The sequence below is a fragment of the Sinocyclocheilus rhinocerous genome, unplaced genomic scaffold, assembly GCF_001515625.1.
Source record: "Sinocyclocheilus rhinocerous isolate Xijiao unplaced genomic scaffold, SAMN03320098_v1.1 scaffold823, whole genome shotgun sequence".
Classification (NCBI taxonomy): Eukaryota; Metazoa; Chordata; class Actinopteri; order Cypriniformes; family Cyprinidae; genus Sinocyclocheilus; species Sinocyclocheilus rhinocerous.
The window spans coordinates 87,617-98,194 of NW_015627245.1; the positions used below are offsets into that span (position 1 = coordinate 87,617).

General features: G+C 32.1%; 1 long non-coding RNA gene across 1 annotated transcript; it reads right to left on the reverse strand.

Annotated features, from left to right (window-relative positions):
- Window positions 1-488: 488 nt before the first annotated feature.
- LOC107725069 (uncharacterized) lies at window positions 489-9,430 on the reverse strand. The gene is made up of 3 exons (XR_001638085.1): window positions 9,417-9,430; window positions 8,018-8,020; window positions 489-561 (listed from the first exon to the last, which is right to left on the reverse strand). It is a non-coding gene; the product is annotated as an uncharacterized LOC107725069 (long non-coding RNA).
- Window positions 9,431-10,578: the final 1,148 nt, after the last annotated feature.

Below are 10,578 nucleotides of genomic sequence, written 5' to 3' on the forward strand. Positions count from 1 at the left end.
TCTTTAAATGCAAATGAGCTGCTGCTCCCCGCCCCCTTTTCCAGAATAGAGCTGCGCCATTACATCTTGGACCTGCTAAAAAACATGTTTTGGTTCTAATTATCATGTTTATCACACTGAAATCATGCGTTTTAAACCATATGAGTTTAAACTTCTGATATACGGTTTTCTGAGCGCACACATCCGAAGCACACGGACAGAAAGCGGCTGTCACAGCATGTGAGTACTAAACTAAGTTCTCATTCACACACAAAACAAGTTTACGTTAAAAACACACATGAGTTACAAAAAGTCAGTTATGTCTGTGAAGGTAAACAGCTGGGAAATAAATCGCATGTTTATTTTAGATCTGTGTGGCAGCAGCAATACATGAAATAAATCAATAAATCCACTGCTCTCTTGTCTCCTCTGAGGCTAGGACTGTAAATTGTGTTCTGTGCTCGTCTGTGCAGTACTGGGTTAATCTTTTTCACGTTTCCTTGGTTGGTAGATGCACCGGGGACCTGATTATAGCACTTAAAACCTGGAAAAGTCAGATATTCATGATATATCACCTTTAAACTTATTTGATTTCAGCCACTGCAACATTTCTCATTTTAATTTAGATTAACTAAAAACCTTTAGCTAAAATTAAAGTGAAAAAAGAACATATAAAAACGAAAAACACATTCAAAATATAAATAAAAACATTGACACTAGTTATAGCCCTGAATTACATTATGAAAACAGCCCCAATAAGATTCGTACCAAAAGCACAGGTCAGTATTAGTACTGTGTGTTGCACTGATAACCTCCGATTTGCATGAGTTTGATTACTCCTAGTAATGCCTCAGCGTCATGAGCGATCAATGATCAGCAGCAGGTTTCTGTCAGGCTGCGGGTCTGTGTCCATCCTTCATCCTGCTAATGTCTCCACTGGCTGCATACGGCAAACAATCCATCAACGTCTGGATGCTGCTTGTTCAGAATGCTGTATCTAGAAACACGAGGACCAATACAGACTTATATTTCATATCCTGCACCATAATGTGCTTACAGTCATTTTCTATGTATCAGATGTAATGACAACAGATTATCATGTTATAGTTTTAATGCATTTTTGTTGCATGTGTAAGAGCGCTACATTTTATCATAAATGCATCATATTATAAAAGTAGAAAGGTGTTTGAAGACAATCTGAACTATTTGAAAACAATGGCCAATTACCTAAAAACCAGAAAACTGTATAGGTTAGGATTTCAACCCTACCTAATGAAGGGGAACTTAACTATTACCAAAACATCAAAATTAATTAACCCTCATGTTGTGTTTCAAACATTTTCCTCTTCCACCCCCTAAGATATGATAATATCATTGCATTGGACTGAAACTTACTGACGTTTCTCAGGATATAATAATAAAAAAAATAAATAATAATAATTAAAAACTTATTTACATTTTATTTGTACTATTTAATTTAATTTATTTATTTTAATTTTATTATTATTATTTTATTTATTTATTTTATTATTTTTTTTGCGTGTGTGTTTTTCCCCCCACTTTGTTACACTATTGGTAATTCCAATCAAAAATGAATATTTGGTGTTCCCGGTCAAAAATGACCAACCTTTTAAAAAGTGCTTATAAAATTCTCGTTATGCGATAATATTACCAAATTTTGGATTCAATCTTTTTGTCAACTTGTTTTTTTTTCAGTTACCACAAGTTTTGTATTTCTCTTAGGAGCTGACTGATCGTAGGCTTCTCTGATATATCATCATAAACATCTTAAATTATTAAAGGCCTACCTCTCATTGTTCCGTGTTTTGTATGTTTTGCTCCCCATGTGTTTCCATGCTCTTATTTGGTTTTCCTGTTCCTGCTCCTTGATTGTTTCCCATTTGTCTCCAGCTGTGTTTTCCCTCATGTTATTATGTTTCATTAGTTCCAGGTGTTTCTCGTCATGTCTTGTGTATTTAAAGTGTTCCCGGTTCTTAGCTCTTGGTCCGGTATTGTATATGTCTACCTCCTTTGCTTCCTTGTTGATGTACTCCTGGTCTCCTCGTTCCTCGCTCCCTCACAGTAGCGAACGTGACACTCATATTATTATCTTATATTTGTTTAATATTAAAGCAATCAGTAAGATGACTCCAACATTTGCTCTGTTGTCTTTTATTGCACAGGCAAGTAACTACAGATAGAAAATTTGAAGGAAAGCATGAAAAATGGGATCGAAACAATTCACAAGCCAGCCTCAAACTCAGCACACTGTACTTCATGTCATGTACATGTTCATTACCAGCTGCACATCAACATGTCAGCTTTGCTTAGTCTTCTCTCTGTCCTTCTGTTTGACCTCTTTACATTCAAAAAATGAAATCACAATGCCAAATAACATCAATCTTCATGTAACCGCAGGGCATCCGTGCATCTTCACTGCAGCACACATATACATGTGATTTCTGTCAGTCATGCCCTGTTTAAGGTTCATCAAATCATATTCCTGCAGATTAGTGTCAGCAACCTGTTAAATTCAGCATTAATACAAAGGTAAGAAAGCATCATGGGCATTATCTAAATACAGTGTCTGCATAACATCCAGTCAGCGAGGAGGTAAGGCAGGTGTAGTAAGATTGCATTCAATGTCGTCAAAACATTTATGTTATATATATGCATTACAATTTGAAAAAAATTTTTTTGTAATTGCCCAAAATATATGTACAGTGTAAATTCAATACTCTTTTATTATCCCATGCAGCCACAGTCTATGATGTATTTGTGCAAACTGTAATTGAACTACAGTGATATGATGTGATTTAGACAGTAAATCCAGCAGCATCAGATTTCCAAACGCTCATGACAGACGTCAGCGGCTGCATCGTTTGCATAAAGCTGAACATTAGTGCACTTTTCTTGACATTCTCACCACACCATCAATCCCACAATCCCCAGCGCGAGCCGCCCATAGAGAATGAATGGGAAGCGTCTGCTCGTGTCGTTAGCCCGTTCCTTATCTGGAAGCAGAAACTGTTTCATTTCTTTCTCCCCTTTTAAAAAAGATCCCGCGTGTGTCCTCAAGGAAACGGCCTTTAACATTATTCATTGTTTTCATCACCTTCTCTTCTGCGCCCATGAAATATTCATCCGATACCGAGTGTCAGTCAGAGCGGGGGAAATCTGGAGTGAGCCGCGAGGAGACTGCATGGTTATTCTGAGGTGAATTGATCGGCCCGTTGTCAGGAGGATGTTCACTGCATGTGGAGAGACCATGACCACACCGACAATCTTTTGTTACTTACTAAAACTAGTTTATACTCAGGGTTAGTGATTTGAATAAACCAGAGGCTCTTCTGAGCTCTTTTTGACAGCAACACTCACTCATTACAATACAATCACTCAGATCACCCTGGCAACCGCATAGCAACCACTCATAACATTCTAGCATCATAGAGGCAAATTTTGCATGAGAAACATTAGTTTATAATATGCAGCCGTTTATTAATTTAAAACTGTAGTTTATAATACGCAGCAGCAGTTTATTAATTAAAAAATTTAGTTTATAATATGCTGCATTTTATTGATTTAAAAATGTAGTTTATATGTTGCTAGTTTTTGGTTTTAAAAAATTTAATTTATAACATGCTACAGTTTATTATTTAAAACTGTAGTTTATAATATGCTGCAGTTTATTGATTTTAAAATCTAGTTTATATGTTGCAGTTTATTAATTTAAAACTGTAGTTTATAATATGTTGCAGTTTATTGATTTTAAAATCTAGTTTATAATATGTTGCCGTTTATTAATTTAAAACTGTAGTTTATAATATGCTGCAGTTTATTGATTTTAAAATCTAGTTTATAATATGTTGCCGTTTATTAATTTAAAACTGTAGTTTATAATATACTGCAGTTTATTGATTTTAAAATCTAGTTTATAATATGTTGCAGTTTATTGATTTTAAAATCTAGTTTATAATGTTGCAGTTTATTGATTTTAAAATCTAGTTTATAATACGTTGCAATTTATTTATTTAAAACTGTTGCAGTGTTGCAGTTTATTGATTTTAAAATCTATGTTATAAATTGAATTAAATTCAAAAACTAAAAGGAAACTTGCTTAAATTTCATTTTTACTGTAAAAATGTGTATTATTTATTTATTTGCTTGTTTGTAAATCAAACAAATATTATTAGAGTACTTTCACAAGAAAACACTATTTCTAGTGTTTCTAGTCTTTCTACTTGGAAATTTCATGTTTCGTGCAATGTGTTAACTTTTTTTTTTTTATCATTTGTGAAATTTACAAGCAATTTCTGAGTGAAAATTGTTTCAAAGTATAGTTGTTATTAGTATTCTGATTTAGCTTTTATTTGAATATTTAAATTTTTCATTTAAATTTTGTTTTAGGTTTTAGTCATTTTTATGTGCTTTTGTCATTTTTAATTTAAAATTTGTCATTTCCTTTTAGCTTTATTTTATTCTTTTATGTATTTATTTATTTTTGTTTTAATAATTTTTGTACTTCAACTTCTTTCAGTTATAAGGCCACATTTTTAAGTTTTGTTTTTTTAAGTTAAGTTTTTCATCTAATATTTATTTTTTATTTTATTTCAGCTTTTTTACAATGATCTTATAAATATCTAATTTTAGTTTTCGAGGTAATGGTGGAGTTTCTGTATGTTTGAATAAACGGCAGATACTCTCTCGGCTAAAGTCTCCATGCAAAAGTGATCCATGCTCTCCGCTGGCTTCTCAACCTCTAATTTTACACAGAATATCTTTAAACACCCACACACACTCTTCTCAGGCCTGGTTCATAGCTAGCATTAGCATTTTCCCTCCATTGAGTCAGAGATGTGCGGGAGACTCTAGAGGACAGGAGAGATGCATGATGGAGTTTCGTCTTCACCCTCCGCAACCCATCCGGCCCTCACCGACACACAACTACATCACACATTCAGACTAATACTGTCTCCTCACGCATCTGCAGTGCATGAAAACATTTTAGTCTGGCATACTAGAGCACTGGACTTGACTATAAAAGGCTCTTAATCTGAACAGGACCTAAAATGCTTTTTAAAAAATGGGTTGTTAGGGAAGTGCTTAACTTTCAGAAAATGTTGAAGTTTGCAATTTTTGTCCAAATACAGATCAAACATGAGAAAATAATAATTTGTCTTCCTGTCAGATGCATGTAGAAAGGGTTCACATAATGTTATGGTCATTAAAATATTAGCATTGAAAATGAGAATTGATTATCAATATATCAGATAAATAAAATAAAATAATTAACTAAATAAAAAAAAACCTTTTTGATGAATATAAATGTAATTCATTATATAAGTTGGTGACCTTAAATTCTAATCATCTGAATAAAGTCTCCATTTACGCAGGATTTGCTTCATGAGCTTGATTTTTACGAAGATTAAAATGTCTAATCAGCTTCATAATTTATTTGTTTGTGTTGAATCATTGCACTGATAGAAAGTAAGAAAAGACATTTAGAACATCAGAAGTTTAGGTTATTGTTGGGACTATTTATATAAAAAAAAAAGAGCAGAAAATATCATGTAAAATACAAAATAAAACCAATATTAAAAAATAAAATTATCATAAAAAATAACTTTACAATAACCTAATTAAACATTATAGGCCAACTAAATAAAAATAAAATTTTTAATTACAATAATAAATAAAATATATAATGTAAAATAGAAATCTTAAAAACACATAAACAATTAAATAATAAAATAAAATTTAAAATTACAATATTATAAAATATATAATGTAAAATAAAAAAAACAATAAATATAATACAGTATATAATATTTAAATAAAAAATAAGTATAACTTTTAATTAATTTTTATTTATGTGTATATTTTATTTCAATAAAATATATAAATAAATAAAGATTTATTAAAAATTAAGAAACACAAACAAACAAAATATTTCAAATACATTTGAATTTATCTTACCTTATCTTTTTTTAAGGATGTATTTTACTGGTAAAGACATAGATTAAGAATGTGATTTGGGAAAAGCATTGCACTGTTTGCATAACAATCAAACAGTGAGGAAATAAGGCAGGTGCAACGGATCACTGCATTCAATACAGCCAATAAAGTTATCATAAATATACACAGTTTCAGTTGGAACTTTCTTTCAAAATGCCCAAAGTATATAAACAGTGTACTTTCATTACACTTTTGTTAACCAGCCACAGTCTTTATTTTAAATCTGAATTAACTAGTGATATATAACCATGTGATTTAAGCACTATTTGTCTATTGTATAATTGCTGTCAATATATTTGCAGCGGTCAAAGCCTTTTGGTTGTAATATGGGGCAGTTGCATGGCAACACTATAGCAACACCATAAATAAACTCCTACCATAATAAAAAGCCTTTTAGAGCTGACCTATGGCAGGCTCTCATGCATAATAAGGTGTTCAGGAAGAACAGAGCGGGTGAGATTTCCATACGCAAGAAGATATTTGCATTAAAGGAATAAAAACAAGCACACACTCTTGCCAAAGCTACTGTTATCTAAACATTTCACAGCACAGCTCTTTTCCAGCGGTAGCATTAGATTGGAAGATTTATCCAGATTAATCACTGCTGTCCATGTGGATTAGATATATGTCTGTTTTATTTTAATATTTTAATTTCTTTCACACTGGTTCACACTTTCTGAGGACTTGATGATGCATGAAAACAATTATTGTGGTCATTTGAAAAAGGGCAACTTTTGACCCCATGATATAATGAAACAATGTGCGCTTTTCAAAATAATAAAAACGTATCGATTAAATCACAAACAACTTGGAAAATCATGGAAATTATTCAAAAGGAGTGGAAATACTGAGAGAAATAGATGAAAAGACTCTTTAGAAATTGTATTCAGCAGAATAGATAATTACATTCAATTATTAGACAGTTTTTATTATTAATAAGAATATAAATTATTAATTGTCACTTGTTTGTAATGGTGATGATTACTTATTTAAGTATTAATTTATATATTTATTTATTTAGATTCTCTAGAAATTATACATATAGACAGAATAGATAATTACATAAAATAAATAAAAAATTAAACAGCATTGTAATTATTAGATTATAAGAATATAATTTATTAATTGTTACTTAATGATGACATAAGCTTTATAATTAAATTCAAATAATTTAATTAGACTGCATTCTATTTATTAAACAAAAAAATATGCAATTTATTAATTTTAACTGGTTTATAATGGTGATTTTAATCTTTACATTTATTTGTTATTCACTAAAGAGATTCTCTATAAATTAGCAGAAAAGATCATGACATTACATTTTAAGATTATAAGAACCTAATTTATCTATTTCACTTGTTTATAATGGTGATTACAACCTTTATTGTTATTTATTATTCATTAAACAATACAACAGGTTATCTAGAAATTAATTACATTAAATTCAAATAATTTTATTAGGCTGTATTCTAATGATTATATTATATGAATATGTCTGAGACTATAATTTATAATAATATCTAATTTATTCAATTCTTTTGTTAAACCTTTATTTAATCATTAGTAGCTTTATCTGTAGTCTGATTATTCAAGTTTGACGTTTGAAGTCACAGAACTCAATTTCACTACTTTTTCAATACTAGACCTAAACGTCATGCAGCATGTTTTCTCATTAAAGCATTAACACACACCGATCAATACCTGCTTTATGCTTCTCACCACCCACCGGTTTCAACTAGACGCCATCAATATTTTCAGCAGAGCGCTGAGACAGAAACTAGACACCTCACAAGTGCTGATATAATGTACATGAGAGAAAAACGTCCATCTGCTTTTGATTAAACTCGACAGAACAACTACAACAACAGATGAAGGAGAATCTTAAGATCTACTGGAATATAAGACGTTTTTTTCACATACTGATCAGCAATTAAACAGTCAGTCGCAATTGCAAGCTTTTGAGGACCTCAGTATCTGAGGGGTGTTCAAATGAGATGTTAAAATACTTTCTCCATTATTTAACATTCTGAGTCAACAATTGTGAAAAGTGTAACTGTGGCACTTTCAAGCATTTATCTGTTCGATTAAAAGGGACAGTGCAATCAAAAAAGACAGTTTGCAATTTTTTTTTTGCAATTTCTTTGGTGCCGCTAGAAGAAATGACACACTTCAGCCTGAAGCAGCAGCATTAACGTTTCTTTTCTTTTTTTGTTTATGGTGAATCTGTATTTCATATTTTGTGTTTACTTTTATATTAAAAGAATAGTTCACCCAAAAAACAAACATTTGCTGAAAATGTACTCACCCTCAGGCCATCCAAGATGTAGAGTTTCTTCATCAGATTTGGAGAAACGTAGCATTACATCACTTGCTCAGCAATGGATGCTCTGCAGTGAATGGGTGCCGTCAGAATGAGAGTCCAAACAGCTGATAAAAACATCACAATAATCCACAAGTAATCCACACCACTCCAGTCCATCAGTTAACATCTGCTGAAGCCAAAAGTTGCATGTTTGTAATCCATCATTAAGACATTTTAAACTTCAAACCATTCCTTCCAGCTAAAATACAAGTCTACAATCCATAATAACACTTCTTCCAGTGAAAAAGTCCATTTCCTGTTGTCTCTCACATCAAAATCCAGCCACATATTTGTTTAGAGCTGTTTTGGACTGTTTTGGCTTGTAAACAGTGTCTGTGCAGATTTCTCTCCTGATTCAGACCAGATGACTTTTTTTCACTGGATGAAGCGTTATTATGAATTATGGACTCATATTTTAGCTGGAAGCAAACATCTTGATGGATTTATTTCTTACAAACACACAGCTTTTTGCTTCACAAAACATTAATTGATGGGCTGGAGTGATGTGGATTATTATTGTGATGTTTTTATCAGCTGTTTGGACTCTCATTCTGACGGCACCCATTCACTGCAGAGGATCCATTGCTGAGGAAGAGATGGAAGGATAAATTTCTCCAAACCTGATGAAGAAACAAACTCGTCTACATCTTGGATGGCCTGAGGGTGTGTAAATATTCAGCAGATTTTCATTTTGGGTGAACTGCTCCTTTAAAATAATGAGGTGGATAAACGAGGCAACACAAGAGCACAATATCCAGACACAAACATCACAGTAATGAACAAACACATCCATCACCATATACAGACTGAAATGTTTGGCTTGATTAATGAGAATACTGCGATCCAAGATGATGTTTTAATTCCTTTTTTTTTTTTTTTTTGTAATATATTTATTGAACATTTTCGATGTTTTAATTCCTGATATCACAGCAAGCTCTAAACAAGATATTCTTTCGAAAATGCAAACGCTGCAAAACTAGATAATGCAGCTCATGCAGATGCTAAAGTGTTTGTTCAGTGACTGCCAAGTTGTTTTTGTATTTGCTATCTGGTTAATTACTAGTCAAAAGACAAGAGCTCAACCCTAAATCTCTACCATATTCTGGTCTCTACCATATGCTAGATAAGATAATGAAGGTGAATTTTTAACTAACAGAAATCACCATATTCCTTCAGTTAATTGATTACATTAGGAACTGCAAGCATTTTTGTATTACAAGTTTTCTGAAATGTTATGTTTAAATATGCAAATGAGGAATTATCTAATTAAATATGCACTGATTTGCATACATTTCCAGAACAGAAATCTGAACACTGAATAAAGCCAGATTCAAAAATCTTGTTTCATTTTTTTGTTGTTGACATATTAGAGTGAACAGGGGATAATAAATGTCTTTAGGATTTTTTTTTTAGAAATAAAATGTTTTATAATATCAGGCAAATGTTATATGAACAAACCCTTCTGTAAAAACCTTCAGAATATACATATATGTATACATACAGTAGGAAAAAATCTGTAAAGTTTGTTGTATGTAAGTGCTGCTGAAGTGCATGAGAAAAAAAACTCATTCTGAGAAAACAGCCTTTTATAATGGAAATCTACAGACACAAATAGATCAAGTACAGTACACTTAAAAGCGTATACTGAATGTTTTCTTTCCACTTGTCTGAAACAGAAGGTTATGGAAAGCCAAAGAGGGCAAAATTGCAAAACTGACCAGTGCATGAAAAACAACGTTGCTGTTTTTTTGTCTGTAGTGCCTTAGAAAACAACACTAGCTAAACCTCTTGAATACTGTATGTACATGCATATAGTGATGATTGCATGTGTATAGGTTCTTTATGTTTGTGTATAAGGATAGTGCAATAAAATGTTTTGACTCTGTTGTCAGTCAAACAACAAACACTATAACTTGACTGCTGCTCTACTATGTGGAAAAACTGTCAGTAAATTAAATAAAACAAAGGGTTTGTTTTCATCAGTGACCAGGAATGAAAACTCTGCAGTGCTTGTGGTTGTTTATGTGCATCGGTACCTTGTGACAAATGCTGCTCGTTTTCAGTTGCCTGCGGCACAAAAGCCACATCATTCAAACCTCCTGCATTCTCAGCAATACGACACACAGATTTCATCCAGAAGAGCAGGAGCTGCTGCAGATGATCGAGAATGCAGGACAATTCTGGAAACACAAGTCAAAAGTGTGAAAGCACTCCTTCAAAGA